Genomic DNA, 16373 nt, shown 5'->3' on the forward strand with positions numbered 1-16373 from the left:
GCGATACCCCAAAAATCTTTAATCAGATTTTGATAAATTGTTGGACTAAATGTGAGAGCAGAGACCAAGCAACATCTTCTCAGACCATCAACAATAAATTTGAGATCGAGGTGGGCCATTGGAGGATCTTCTAGTAAGATGGCCAAGTTGTGCACTTTTGCGAACTCAGAGTCTCCCATGATTTTCTAAAAATAAAATGAAATAAAAAAATTAGAAAAATTAAGAGATTTCCAAAAAAAAATTAAATCAACATTAGATACTTATTAACAGCACACGAGTCCAATCCACACGGATGGTGCGGCCGTACACGGGTCAACTCTACACGTGGCAACCACACACAGACCAACCGCACACGGTCAGCCGCACATAGCCAGCCGCACACAGCCAGCCGCACACGCACATATGATATCGATTTCAATGTCGTTTTTTTATCAAAAACAGTATTATGGCAGTCGATTTTATTATACTAATGAGTATTTACCTTAAGTTTCAACGAAAATGAGGAGAGATCTTGAAGATAAGAAAGAGAGAATCAGAGGAGTGTGCGGTCGAGTAATGGTAAAAAGTGAGTTATGATCGCACATTCCTCCTTTTATATGGCCCAATAATGTTGCGCCGGCCCTTCATCTTTCATCTTTTGCCAATAAAAGCCCAAAACTCAAAATATTTCGAAACAAATCATTTTGAGGATTAATTGCAAAATAAAATAAAATAAAAATAAAAAAAATAAAAATAAAAATAAAATAAAATTTTTAAAAATATTACTAATTCTAAAAAGTTAAAGAACAAAAATAAAAGGAAAACATTTTTAAAAAAAAATTAAAAAAAATAAAAATACTAAAATTTCAATTTTAACAGATTTTAATCCTCTATCTTGAAATTGATTAATCTTTTGAGATATGGGATCAAAGTTGTTAGACAATCATTTTCAATTTAGCAGCACCTCCCCTTTCATGAATAGATCTGGTCGATCGCTAGTATTGTGGTCCACTTAAGCAAGAAAAATTGTGACAAATTTTAGGAATGTTATCGGTGATAGGACAGATTGATCCTAAGTTCCTAGATAAACTTCCTAAGGACCATTCATCTGATGACTACCAAGGATATTGTTGTCCACTTAAGTTGAGCAGCGAGATCTACAGACAATCTATAATGGTTCAATTTTAAGTGTACTAAAACATGTTTCCCGCTTCCTGATATACCCCAACAATCAAGAACTTCCGAGATACTCCTTACTTTAGGTGAGCAGACTATTATTCATAGAGAGGATAGATTTATAATATTCATTATTAATCAGAGATTTAGAGGGATTTAGAAGTAGAAGGTTGCATATGTTGTGTACCAGGTCGGATTATGAATCACACAAAGGAGACAACATATGGCTAACAGACAGGAAGAATAGGATATATATATATATATATATATATATATATATATATATATATATATATAAGATCCATATAGACAAAGTTGCATATGTTGCAGTCCAGGTTGGATCTCTTCCAATCACGTAAAGGAGGCAACATATGACTAATAGTAAGAAAGAAAGAAAATAATTTTCCACAGACCTACTTTATTGGAATTCCCCAGTCGCTCCGTCAATACCGGAATTAAGGACATAATCCGTACATCGAGGAAAAGTGAAACCACAGTTCTAGATACGGGTTCTTTAGTGTGATTGGTGGATTCTCATGAATATCTCCCTGCTCAACCTATCTGAGCGTCGTATTGTCAGGCTGAACGGATCTATCTAGGTCAAGATTTATCAAGTCTCTAGATTCCTTAAGTTCATCTGCACCTAGTCAAGTCCGTTAAACTATTCATGCCTACCAGCGCATCAAACACAGAGCCTAGACAATTCAGCTTTAGTACTTTACACAGACTCAGATTGCACGTTATCACTTGTTGATATCACTTCCCAAATGATCACTTCACTGAACTATTTTTGATTTTTTTTTCTGATGTTTTTGGATTTTATAGATTTTCTAATTTTTGTTTGGTTTTTGTTTATTTCTCCCCCTAAATTTGTGCATGGGTGAGAATGAAATTAAAATGCGCAAATTTAAACTAACCTAACAAAAATTAATCCTCAAAGCGAATCATTTTCAGAAAATTAACCAGCACATCGAATCGAGCTTTGTTAAATAGCTTGGTGAACAGATCTGCTACATTATTATCAGAGCGGACCTGTTCTAGCCGAATGAGCAAGCGCTCAAAACATTTTCTAATGAAATGAATTTTGAGATCGATGTGCTTGGTTTTGGAATGTTGGACCAGATTTTTTGCAATTTGGAGTGCAGCCTCATTATCACTAAATATAGGGGTTTCTTGAAAATTCAAACCGTAGTCCAACAGCTGATGTTGGATCCATATCACTTGAGAACAACAGGCAGACGTAGTGACATACTGCGCTTCTGTTGTTGAGGTTGAGACGGTATGCTACTTCTTGCACTGCCATGAGACCAGTCTATCTCCCAGAAATTGGCATCCTCCTGAAGTCAGTTTTCTATCAAGCTCGCACCTGCCATAATTGCTGTCTGCAAAAGCATAAAGATCAAATTCTAGATTTTTCGGATACCAAAGTCCCAGTTTTGGGCAACCTTTGAGGTACCGAAAAATCCGTTTAACAACATTTAAATGAGAAAGTTTAGGATTAGCCTGGTAGCGAGCGCATTGACAAACCGCAAACATTACGTCTGTGTGACTAGCAATTAGATACATGAGTGATCTAATCATTGATCGATAGTACGTCTGATCTACGGATTCACCTTCAAGATCAGGAGCCAGTAAATGTCTCTCCGACATGGGTGTAAGAGTAGGTTTCGCATCTCGGAACCCGAACTTCTCCAGCACATCATCCACATACTTTGCTTGGTGAATAAGGATTCCGGTTGAAGATTGTTGGACCTGAAGCCCCAAAAACATGGTCATTTCCCCAAGCGAACTCATCTCAAACCGCTTCTTCATCACGACTTCGAACTCTTTGCAAAGCTGTTGGCTTGTCGACCCGAAAATAATGTCGTCCACATAGATTTGAACAAGAATTTGATCCGGACCGACATGTTTGATAAATAAGGTTTGATCAATGGTGCCTCGGGAATAGCCGTGTTTGAGCAAATTTTGTGTTAGGGTAGCGTACCAAGCTCTAGGAGCTTGATGCAGCCCATACAAAGCTTTGTCTAACTTGTAGACATGGTTGGAAAGCTTTGAGTTAACGAAACCGGGTGGTTGGTCAACATATATCTCCTCCTTGACCTTGCCATACAAGAAAGTCGTCTTGACGTCCATTTGGTATACTGTAAAGTTCATATAGGAAGCATATGCGAGGAAGATACGAATAGCCTCCAATCGCGCCACCGGTGCATAAACCTCCGTATAATCAAGACCCTTAATTTGCCGAAACCCGCGAACCACTAATCTCGCCTTGTTACGCACAATGACACCTAAGTCGTCTTGCTTGTTCCGAAAGACCCATCTGGTGTCAAGAGATTTCTTTCCTTTTGGCAGCTCCACCAACTTCCAAACCCCGAGCTTCTCGAATTGATTAAGTTCTTCATGCATGGCGTCAACCCAGTTGGGCTCATTCAGAGCCATTTCGACATTTTTGGGCTCTATCTGAGAAATAAAGCAAGAATAGAGACACGTATTAACGTCTCCACTCTGACTTCACGTTTGAACACCGTCGCCAAGTTATCCAATGACGTTCTCTATTAGATGGTCGCGCTGAATGCGTGCAGGGATCTCGTAGCTGATGTCATTGATAGAGACTGGAAGATTATGGATGTTAACTGCTCCGTCATTTGCTGTATGATCCACGGTAGATGAACTAGGTTCATTTGTCGGATCTGCTACAAACTCTTCAGCAATTCTTTCCGGAAAGAGAAGTTCCATCAGATTTGAAGTTACAGCGGAAGTCTCTTGGTTCATGAACTCTCTTTCCACTGGAGTTAGAGGAGTAGCAACAGCATCAGGAAAAGGTTGTTGAGGAAAGGACTCAGAAGAATCAGTGTGAACAGAGGACACCATTGGAGGATCAGAAGAGACCAGAGGTGGTCTGTAGACAACTTCCTCCTCTTCGTCTTCAATAATGATCTTCGAACTAGATGCAGACCTTGCTTGATTATCTGACGAAACATTGAAGGATTTGAAAAGAGATGTGTAATCAAATAGCCAGTCTGGACCCACTCTAGCGTCTGTCTCATTTTCTTCAAGCCAACGAACGTCGAAAGACTCCACAATCTGTTTTGTCTTCTTATTATAAACCATGTACGCAGTTCGAGCAGCATATCCAGTAAAATAACAATCATCGGCTTTTGAATTAAATTTGGGGTTGGATTCCAAGTGGAGAAGGGTCCAAGGGTAGCCAAACACACGGAAATGGCTAACAGATGGCTTATGTCCGTATAGAATTTCGTACGGTGTCTTCATTTTGGCTTTGTTGATCAGCACGCGATTCTAAACGTAGCACGCCGTGTTAATCGCCTCCGCCCAAAAGAACACAGGAAGTTTGGAGTCACAAAGCATCATCCTTACAGCATCTTTAAGAGTTCGATTCCTGCGTTCGGCAAAACCATTTTGGTGTGGTGTGCGAACAGAACTGAATTGACGCATAATCCCTTTCTCAGCGCAAAAATGGTCAAGAATAGCGTTCTTGAACTCTATTCCGTTATCAGTATGCAACACTTTCACTCGGTTGTTGTTCTGATTCTCGATCATTACAATGAACCTTTTGATGAGGTCAGCGATCCCAGCTTTGTTGGACAGAAAGAAAACCCAACTGAACCGAGAGTTGTCGTCTATCACAACGAGGCAGTATGAATTGCAATTGATGCTGAGAACGTTAACCGGACCAAATAAATCCATATGTAATAGCTCGAGCAAATGACTAATGGAGTTGATCCACTTTGGAAGGTGTGGTTTCCGATGATGTTTTCCTTGAGCACATGAAAAACATTTTTCAAATGTAATGAAATCTATGACAGGTAGACCACGGACCAGTTCGTTCTTTGCAAGCCGATTCAGGTTCTTTGCATTAGCGTGACCGAGACGACGATGCCACAACATCGCATTTTGTTCTGAGACTTTGGAGAATAGGCAAGTGACTTCGTTGGGGATGTTACTATTCATGTCTATGATGTAGGCATTCCCATCCCGTTTAGATTTTACAAGAATCCACTCTTCCGGAATGACAACACCTGGATTTAAGATCAGACATTCTTTATCTGTGAAATGAGTTGAATATCCCTTGTCAGATCTAGGACATGCTCAACAGGCTGTGTTTCAATTCAGGGGCATAGTTAACATTCTCAAAATTCAGCACTCCATTTGAAACTATTCCCTTTTGAGTTATCTTTCCTCCTTCACCTCCCGCAAAAGAGACATATCCCCCATTAAATGTCTGAATGTCGTGGAATTGGGATATATCTCTGGTCATGTGCCGGGAGCAGCCGATGTCGACATACCAGGGTCTGACGAAATTCCTTCGCAACTGTCCCTACACGATGAGCGGAATTATTTAGATTTGGGGACCCAGGTCATCACAATCCTGGGTTTACCCTTCACTTTCACAAATTTTTCATTTGTTTTTTTGTTTTCATTAGATTTCGAGGTAAATGGTGACTGGTCTGAATTCAGTTTAGGTATCCACTGAAAGTTAGGTTTTGAAAATTTATTAGTTTGCTTCGAGCAGGTGGATTTTCTACTCGAAGAGTTTGAAGATCCGTTCCTGCTTTTTGACAAAATCGACTTGGGCTTAGCCTGAGTTGATTTTGGCAAATATTGTTGAATTTATGAAAAACATGTTTATTCTTTTGAAAATTGGTCATTTTCTTGTTTGGTTTTGTGTTCAAGTCACCATTTCGAGAACGAGTTATGGGGAATGTTCTAGTTAAAGACCGTCCCCGAAATTCATTCTCTCCTCTTCCTGATGTGTGAGATACAAACATTCGATTCAAAAAGTTTCTTGCAATATGTCTAGCAGTGCCATAGTTAAAACAGGTTTGCTTCTTATAAATGATTTTGGCACTGCTATTGACAAATTTCTTTCGTTTATTATTGTTTCCAACACTTTCACATTTGCAAGAAAGATCACAAGATTTTGAAGCAGATGTGGAAGGTGTAGAAACATTTGAATCAGACATTGAAACATTAGCAAGCACATTATTATCAGTTGTAGTCTTATCAAAGCAAACAATACCACCAGACACAAAGTTGTCTAATTTCGAGTTTAATGTGGACTCATTACATAAACTAACACCAAACTTTGACACATCATTATCACTACACTCAAGAACATCAAACTTTTCACCTCTTTACTCCCCCTGAGCTATGGACTTATCTGCACTCAAATTGGAGACGTTAGTACCCAAAACCTTATCATTTAACTGTATTGCTTGCTTAGAAGCTGACTTTCCATATACCATGTAAGATTCTCTGTCAATTTCTTCTTGAGACAAGGGAATAGTAGTGTAGTTATGATTGAAGGGAGGGGGGACACTCTCAAATCCTAATCCAACTTTTATCTCATTTCCATGAGTGATATCTCTCCAGTGCATTTGTCCCTCAATAATTTTTGCAATTGTTTCACTTGACCCATCATATTTTTTTTAAAATTAAATTCAGCATTTTCAAAACGTGTTTTCAATGAGTCAAGTTTAGTGGAAACAGCTTCAAATTTTCGTTTGAGATGATCATACTTCTCACATTTGTTGTTGTAGTCTTCTTGCAATTTCCTAAAATCCTTTATTTTATATTCTAGTTGAGTTTTTAAGGGCTTTTGGTTTTTCCTAAGTGTGTATCCCTCATATTTCAAGCCCTCGTTCTCTCTCTTGATTAATTCTATTGATTCTCACAAATATTTAATAGTTTTAACGCAAGATGGAGGACACCCAGATTCACTTACATCGGGCTTGGATGGCTCAGAAGTAGTTTGCACCATGAAGGAAAACTGGAGATTCATCATTTCTTCTACGGGATCTGCCTCCGTCTCTTTCTCCTTGCAATCCTCGATCTGGTCTAGAAAGGTATTTTCAGGTCCTAAGATATTCAGGACTTGAATTTGATCTTCCCAATCAAAGGATTGGGCCACCATTGCCAAATTTGCAGATTGATTGGTTGATGATGATCCTTTGTTGTTGTTGTTGTGGACGTAGGTAACTGGCACCACGGTTTGATCAGAATTTTCCCTTTTGTTAGGCTTTGGACATTCCCTAGCAAAATGCCCTGGCTCATGGCAGTTGTAGGAGCAAAGTTTGCCTTTGTTAAACCCAACCTTTTTGTCAGAATTCACAATCCAGTTGTTTTTACCAGTTTTCTTGGAGAACTGCTTTGCCCTGAACATAGCCATGGCCATTTGCCAGGTTATATCCATCTCTTCTACATCTTCAGGATGAATTTGATCAAGATCGGCAAACGAAAGTTGTGGAGAGAGTTCTCCAGCCATGAAAGCATTATAGCAGTTTACCAAACATGTAGCAAGAGCCATATTTTCTTCTTTTTCTTTCATGTTTGACATCTGGGACACGCTCAACAGGCTGTGTTTCAATTCAGGGGCATAGTTAACATTCTCAAAATTTAGCACTCCATTTGAAACTGTTCCCTTTTGAGTTATCTTTCCTCCTTCACCTCCCGCAAAAGAGACATATCCCCCATTAAATGTCTGAATGTCGTGCAATTGGGATATATCTTCGGTCATGTGCCAGGAGCAGCCGATGTCGACATACCAGGGTCTGACGACATTCCTCCACAACTGTCCCTACACGATGAGCGGAATTATTTAGATTTGGGGACCCAGGTCATCACAGTCCTGGGTTTACCCTTCACTTTCACAGATTTTTCATTTGTTTTTTCGTTTTCATGAGATTTCGAGGTAAATGGTGACTGGTCTGAATTCAGTTTAGGAATCCACTGAAAGTTAGGTTTTGAAAATTTATTAGTTTGCTTCGAGCAGGTGGATTTTCTACTCGAAGAGTTTGAAGATCCGTTCCTGCTTTTTGACAAAATCGACTTGGGCTTAGCCTGAGTTGATTTTGGCAAATATTGTTGAATTTATGAAAAACCTGTTTATTCTTTTGAAAATTGGTCATTTTCTTGTTTGGTTTTGTGTTTAAGTCACCATTCCGAGAACGAGTTCTGGGGAATGTTCTAGTTAAAGATCGTCCCCGAAATTCATTCTCTCCTCTTCTTGATGTGTGAGATACAAACATTCGATTCAAACAGTTTCTTGCAATATGTCCAGCAGTGCCACAGTTAAAACACGTTTGTTTCTTATAAATGATTTTGGCACTGCTATTGACAAATTTCTTTCGTTTATTGTTGTTTCCAACACTTTCACATTTGCAAGAAAGATCACCAGATTTTGAAGCAGATGTGGAAGGTGTAGATGTTGGATTAGTGTCTAAGTCCATAACTATTTTGGTATGTACTTGACCCGATGGTGCATGGTCCTTTTGGGTTGCCTTCACCAAAGCAACTTGATTGGAGAAATAACTAGAGAGAGAGGTTATTATGATTTATTAATATGTTATAAGAATAATATATTAAAGGAGAAATCATATTTGTTTAATTAATATTGGTCAATAATTAATTAAGAATTAATTTTGTGATCAAATGTAATTAATTAAACTAGAGGGGATGAATTGTAATTATGTGATAGTTACAAAATAAGGTAAGGATTATCTTAAGGATAGGTTGGACGAATTTGAGGTGATAAGGGCCTTAGAATTCGACTATGATAAGGATTCAAGGCTTATCTTATGGGTTGCTTGGTAAGCAAGCAACTAGATAAGGATAAAGACTGAAACCCTATCTCTACACCTATATAAACCCCCTTTGGCTCATGATTTCGTCCAGACCTTCCCAAGGCATCTTAGGGACGAAATCTTATACCTCTCCTCTCTCTTTATACCTTCTCCATTTGCTCTTGGTGTTTGTAAGCCATTAGAGGAGTGCCACTTGTGACTCTAAGCCTTCCAAAGTCAATTAAAGGTGGAATTGGGATTGTTATTACTACATAACAATCAAGGTAACATTATAAACCTATTCTCATGTTAATATGATTATTTGAATGCTAGAATTAGGGTTTATAGTCTTGGATAACTTGCATGTACAATAGAGAAACCTAGATCCAAGCATTAGGGTTTGCATGAGCACATAGGATGTCTTATGACCAAAACCCATCAGTGGTATCAGAGCCTAGACTGGTTTCTATTGTATTGATGCTTGATATGTTTGAAAAATTCGATTTTTTGGTTTCTGGAAGCTGGACTCGCCGAGTCCATGGTGACTCGATGAGTCCATGCTTGACTCGACGAGTCAACTTGTCAGATGGAGTATATCTCGGGATTTCTTGCTGTTTTTGCTTTGGGATAGTTACCTTATCATATTAGATCAATATAAATCCGATTTTATGATATATTTGACTATATTCTTGATCTAATTGAAGATATTTATCAATTAATAAGATAATTGTTTCCTTATGTGTAGGGATGGCAATGGGTACGGGTATATCGAGATTCGTGTTCCCCATCCCCATACCCGAATCCCCATCTCCATCCCCATACACGACCCCATCCCCATCAGGGATTAAAAATCTATCCTCATCCCCATCCCCAATGGGTATCGGGGATCCCCAATGGGTAATCGGGGATTTTTCCCTGTTACAAAGTTTTGAACTTTTATGAAAAATAACTTATAATTATATATTAACCAACAAAAAAAACTAACAGAACTAATATAATCATTGAATGTCTTCAAACACGAACAATAACATTGAAGGTTACAAATTAAATCATTCTTTGCAAAAAAAAGACATAAAAAGTCTTCCCAAAACTATACGTTTGATTGTTAGAAAACCTTATTTTGTCTAATGAACATTTGCTTATGAATTATTAAAAATAAAAACATAAATAATATATATATATATATATATATATATATATATATATATATATATATATATCGGGTACCCATCGGGGCCGGTTTCGGGTACGGGTATGGGTACCCGACATGTAAAACCATCCCCATCCCCATCCCCGTTTTTTATATTCGGGTAATACCCATCCCCGGTCAACTCGGGTTAGGGTTTCGGGTACCCGTTGGGTACGGGTTTTTTTGCCATCTCTACTTATGTGATAATTGATTAATTATTTTGACTAAATTGATAAATTGTTTTGCAAGAAATCATTAAATAAATCAAATATGGATAATTATGTGATTAAATGTTAATTAAGATTATTTGTTATTTGATCCTTGTTGTTTTGAAAAGTTTCATATGTTTCCCTTTAGGTTTTATAGTTTAAGTTTGAACCCAAAAGTTTTGTTGTTTTGAAATTTAAATAGTTAAAACCCTAATTTTTTGAAAAAGGTTTCAAAACTTGCCCTCAAGTTTTGGAATTTAAATTTTGATTAATAGTTTAATTTGATGTATATTTAAATTCTAAACCCTAATGTCTTGAAATGTTTCAAAACTTGCCCTCAAGTTTTGGAATTTAAAAGTTGATTAAAAGTTTAATTAGGAATGTTAAATTCTAAAACTCTAGTATTGTTTTGAAAAAGTTCAAATCACACCCTTATGGTTTTATTAATTAATTAAGGTGTATAATTAATAGAAGTTTAATAAATCCATAAAAGTTTAGGTTTACAATTTAATTGAATTAAAAGTATAATTGTTAAATTAGACCACCTAATATTTTAAAAGTGTAAAATACACCCTATACTATATATAACATTAAAAGTCTAACATTATATATATGTATGAGTAAAAGTCAGTCTTACCGTTAGTAGGCCTCATTCACGAAGCTGGTCTATAAGGGGTGTTTAAGGAAATTGCCTATAAAATGGCGATTGAATGGGTATCCACTCTTACCCACCGCACTCTTGACTAGTGGAGGGTCGTTAGCCGAACGGGTAGGATAGGACGAAACATTCCATTATAATTATAATAAAGTATAAAAGTAACTAAATGTTTTCATAAAATTCCCAATATTTTAGTTACTTAGGTAAAAGTGAATTGATGCAACTCCATGAAATTACACTTTGTGCCCTTGCGAAGACGTTAGTGGAGCGTGTGTGGTTTACCGGCACACTAAATGGTTCTAAGCAAAGGTAGCAAAGGGTGACTCAATGTTTGTCATAGTTCGGTGGAGCGTGTGTGGTTTACCGGCACATCGAATAGGTGACTGTAACATGTGAGGGCACCATGTAAGTTTGCATGGTTATTCACACCCGCTTTGTGATTAACTTGCTGAGGCATGATCTGAGGTTGAGAGACTTGAACTTGTTGAGGCATGATCTGAGGTTGAGAGACTTGAACTTGTTGCATGGAAAGGGGAACATAGGATGTAGGTTGAATCGATTGATGAGTCATGAAGGGTTGAACTTGTGTAACATGTGTAGTTGGGGTAACTTGAGGAGCTTGTGCAACTGTGAAGCTTGAAAAAGCATTGTTGTTTCAGGTTTGGATCCCTAGATTTGCAATGGAATAAGAATTACCATGATTAATCTCCCTCTGCTTGTCATCAAGATCACAAGCCTTGATGATAGCCATTGTTTCTGCCAAATTCAACCTGTTTAAGTCTTTTGTTTTCTTAATCACTGAGACATTCATGTCCCAGGATTTTGGAAGAGAGTTTAACAATTTCTTATTGATTTCTGATCTTGTTACTAAAACACCTGCATAACTCATTTCTGTAGTGAGAGTAATGAACCTTTGGAGTTGATTCTCAAGAGTTTCACCCAGGACATAGTTGAACATGTTGAACTTTTGTCGAAGCATGTCCTGACGAATCTGCTTCATATCCTCATTACCCTCATAGACTTCGATTAGGGCTTCCCAAAGTGCTTTCGCAGATGTATACTCACGAAAACCCTGAGCAATTTCTGGAGATAATGCCATTGTAAGCGTAGCAAGGGCTTTCTCCTATTCTTCAACCCTTTCGAAATCCTTATTCGTATAATTTTCAATTCGTTTGTCGACAATGCCTTCATCCACTACTGTAGTGATTCGAAGTGGTCCTCTAAGTATACTGCGCCAGATCTTGAAGTCTTTCATTTTAATATACTTTTCAATTCGGTATTTCCATTCTGGAAAGCCTTCAGCATTCAAAAGTCGAGGAATCCGAGAAGTTGTTCCCATGATGGAGTCAAGCTCTTGATGTACTGTCATGCTTTGAGATTCCATGTTTAAAACTTTGAACAACCTAAATGATTGAAACCACACACACAATCTTCACAACCGTACACTCAGTAACAAACACAACCGTACACGCAGCAGCAAACACAACCGTACACGCAGCAGCAAACTCAACCGTACACGCAACAGCAAACTCAACCGCACATAACAACAAACTCAACCGCACACACAGTAGCAAACTCAACCGTACACGCAACCATACTCCTTCAAAGTTCCAACCGCACACCTTCAAAAACTCCAGCCGCACACTCAAAAACACTACCGCACAGTCAAAAGAACTGGATATTTTGGACAAATTTTAATTCCAAACTAGTAAACACAATGATTTAGTAGCTGTTCTTCAATTCAAAAGTATGAATGTATCTCAAAAACCACAATTTTCTTCAACCGCACAGTCAAAAATACTTCAATTGATACCAAATTGGCTCTGATACCAATTGTTAGTCCCAAAAACTATAGATCCAAATCAGTAATCAGTGAAGTAATAACAATCAAAATAGAGTGTATAAGAAGTAGAAGAGAAATAACATCAAGCATGCACACATCTATAGCTCATAAATGTCAAGTTCACCTTGAAAGTACACACAAATAAATCACTGTTCATTCGTCACTCACTTCTGACACACTGACACAAACTAAAACTATTTATACCATCTGTAGCAGCACACAAGAGTGCAGCCGCACATGCATGTACGGCCGCACACACAATGTGCGGCCACACACACAGTAACGGCAACACACACCCACAACCAAGCTATAATTACTACAACACTCCCCAACGTCCTACCAAGACCTATACAAAAGAATGACCATAAAATCATGGACCATCAACATTAATTAAAAATTTAAAACCCAAATTGAAAAGACATCTCCCCTTCCAACCTTGTCCCTTTTTGTCACGTGCTTTTCTTTGTAATGTTCCCCCATTTTCTTTAATTACTTTTAAATTTTAGAATGTCGAGTATATATATATATATATATATATATATATATATATATATATATATATTGAATTATTGAGAAGAAAAAACAATAATTAAATGAAAAAGAAGCACAAATATTGATATGTATATATTGAATTATTGAGAAGAAAAAACAAGAATTAAATGAAAAAGAAGCACATGTGATTTGAATAAAAATAGGATCAGAGTTAAATTTATATTTGATAACTTTCTAATTATTATCCTCCTTATTTATTTCTAAATAACTATTATATTTGATAAAAACGTAAATAAGAAGATAAAAAAAAAATCAAAATATGTTCGTTTGTATTGCTTTAAACAATTTACAACAGTTATCTAAAATCTAAAAATTAATGCATGACATGTATACTTATTAATAAACGTACATAATCAAAAAAAAAAGTTAGTCATTTTTGTTTGTTTTTAAATTTCTATTTTTGTAGTATAAACTAACATAACATGATATTTTAGCAACCACATAATTATGGTAGGCAAAAATGATAGAATTTTAAATAAATAAAAAAAAAGTATTTTACTACAAAGTTCTAAGAAAAAACATCATAAATGGTCTCTGTGGTTTCCTCAGATCTGAAGTTTGATCCATGTGCTTTCAAAACATCATAGATGGTTCCCGTGTTTTCAAAACATCATATATAGTTCTTGTGCTTTCAAAATTTTTTATGCTTAGTCACATGCCACCTTCCTAATACCAATATCCAAAACAAATCTTCATCCCCACCCCCTCATCTCCCACTTCTTCGGCCACATGCCACCATCTTCATCATCGTCATGTAACTTGTTTATAAACCAACAGAAGAAAACTCCAAAAACCATTTGCACCTTACCCTTTAAACCCTGAAAATCCCCATCTCTGATGCTAGAAGCTGTTAGGGTTTCGATTAGATTCTAGCGACCACAAACGAACATGTACAAAATGGTTTTTGATTATGAAGACCCCATCTCTGAAGCTACATCTATGTGTGTTATGAGGTTGAAACCGATTCTAGAACCCTAAAATTAGAATTCAAATCGATTCTAGAACTCGGTCTAGCTAAAGCACCCACATGTACCGTCGCTGCCGCTACTGACCGGTTGTAACATCCATGTCAGCCACCCCTTGTTGCTCCTCTTGCTTTCGTTTCTCAGTTTTAGTCCTCCATCAAAATCCCACAGAGGTAAAAGGATTTCCCATGTTGCTTCACATCCATCTTCGTCGGTGAAGAGGCCGAGTCTCGTTCCCCTTAAGTGTTCAACTGCAAGCAAGACTGGTACAAGCAAGCATTAACGAAAGTCGATTTCTTGCTCATTTTCTTCTCTTTAGTTCTCACATCTGCTTCTGGTTTTATTGTAATAAATAAACTTTAGGTTACGAAAACCTTCACATATCTTCATGTGACATCCCTATTTTCACGGCCAGAAAAGACCGATTTTGTATATGCTTTATAAAAATCAGAGTACTTCTTTTGATAAAAATGTTGCGGAATTGGTTCCAAGTAAAACATGATAAATACGTTATCAAATCATTTCCAAAGAAATGTATTTTTATTCATTTTAAAACATTTGGGATGTCATTGTCAATACAGAAACATAAGCATAAACAGAACTTACATTTATTTACACTAGTGATCTACACCTCTTTAATCTCTCGATGTAATATAACTTCGTATTGGCACCTGTGCTTCAAATAAGCTTGAGTGGGTCAGGTTGGGAAACCTGGTGAGCACATAGGGTTTTCAACCCACAATATTATAATTATTATGTTTAAACATCAAACAATCAACCCAATTACTCATCCCCATTATCTTCTTTACTCTTAAGGATCTATCCTAAGAATTAGCTATTCCTCGTTCATTCATTCCTAAGGAGTATCCTAAGGAATCGGCACTAAGTCTGCATAGTCGCCAGGGTTTATCTCGTTTATTGATAGTATCATTTTCGAGAGTCCACTCGCAATACCTGTCAACGGGTTTTTAGAGTACACCGGGTGAACACATCGTTCACAACACCTACAGGTTGCGAGTTTGCTAGTGTTCCACTAGACTGTCTAGAATAGTCTGTGGTTGTCATCCATACTCTGCTAGATGACAGGGCCATCGCTTGGGTCATCGTTTTGGCTCATCTCTTTGCACCATATTTTATCACTCATATATCATCGCTCATCATTCATCTCATCTTTCATCGCTTATCATTTATCTCATCTTTCATCGCCCATCATTTATCTCACCTCTAATCTACCCATGTTTTACCTAACACATTTTGTAGATATAAAATACATATACAGTTTAAATCATTTAAGAACATGTATAAAACATTTCATCCAGCATAGACAGCAAGTATTCAGACATTATACACACATAGCACGTAATTCAAATAAAATACATCATATCTGTGTAAGATGAAAGTAACTATGCACTCACTTGACAAGGTGGTGACTCGGCACTCGGACATCACTTCGTTACTGTTAAAACAATTTCCCTCAGACAAAACCTAGTATCATTACCACTAGAGTTTAGTCTAATGTTTGATGAGACTAATTAATAGTCTAGTTATTATTACTATTATATAAGCGTTAAACAATACTTTTCACCCACTATTATTACTATTACTATTACAGACAGGGCCAGACATGGAATACCGGAGGGTAGGATCATTTGGCATATAACACTTCTGAATCCACCGGCCCTCCAAACCAGGTTCCCCGTACCGCATTTAGTTAAAAAGATATTATAACAACACTTATATGACTTATAATAATAGTCCAAATACTTATCATAAGGTCCTAGTAACATTACTATATTAAAACATAAGTTATACTAAAGATAGGTTAGGCGTAGCTCACTTACAGCGGGTTTTTTCTCAAAACTGCGCTCCACTAGAGCAGCGTTCTCGAGCCGAAAGGCTCTTCTTCTCGGAGTCTTCGGGCTCTTCGGGGCTTCCGCCTCGTGCTAGGGAGGTTCCCTAGGCTTTTTTTTGGGGGGGGGGGGGAGGGGGTCGGGGCTAGAGAGAGGTTTTAGAGAGAGAGGGAAGTGATAGGAGGTGTGAGGAATGAAGAGGGCTTCACCTCTTATTTATAGGGGTTGGCGGGTCACTCACATCGTGAGCCAACTTGGGCTCCAAGTCTGAGCCTGGTGCTGACACGTGGCATCGCACACAGGGTGGAAATCAGCCGATTTTCAAAAATTCATAACTTTTTCATACGAGCTCCGTTTTCGACGTTCTTT

The sequence above is a fragment of the Lactuca serriola genome, chromosome 1 (genome assembly GCF_051521515.1).
Source record: "Lactuca serriola cultivar US96UC23 chromosome 1, Lser_US96UC23_V15, whole genome shotgun sequence".
NCBI classification, from domain to species: domain Eukaryota; kingdom Viridiplantae; phylum Streptophyta; class Magnoliopsida; order Asterales; family Asteraceae; genus Lactuca; species Lactuca serriola.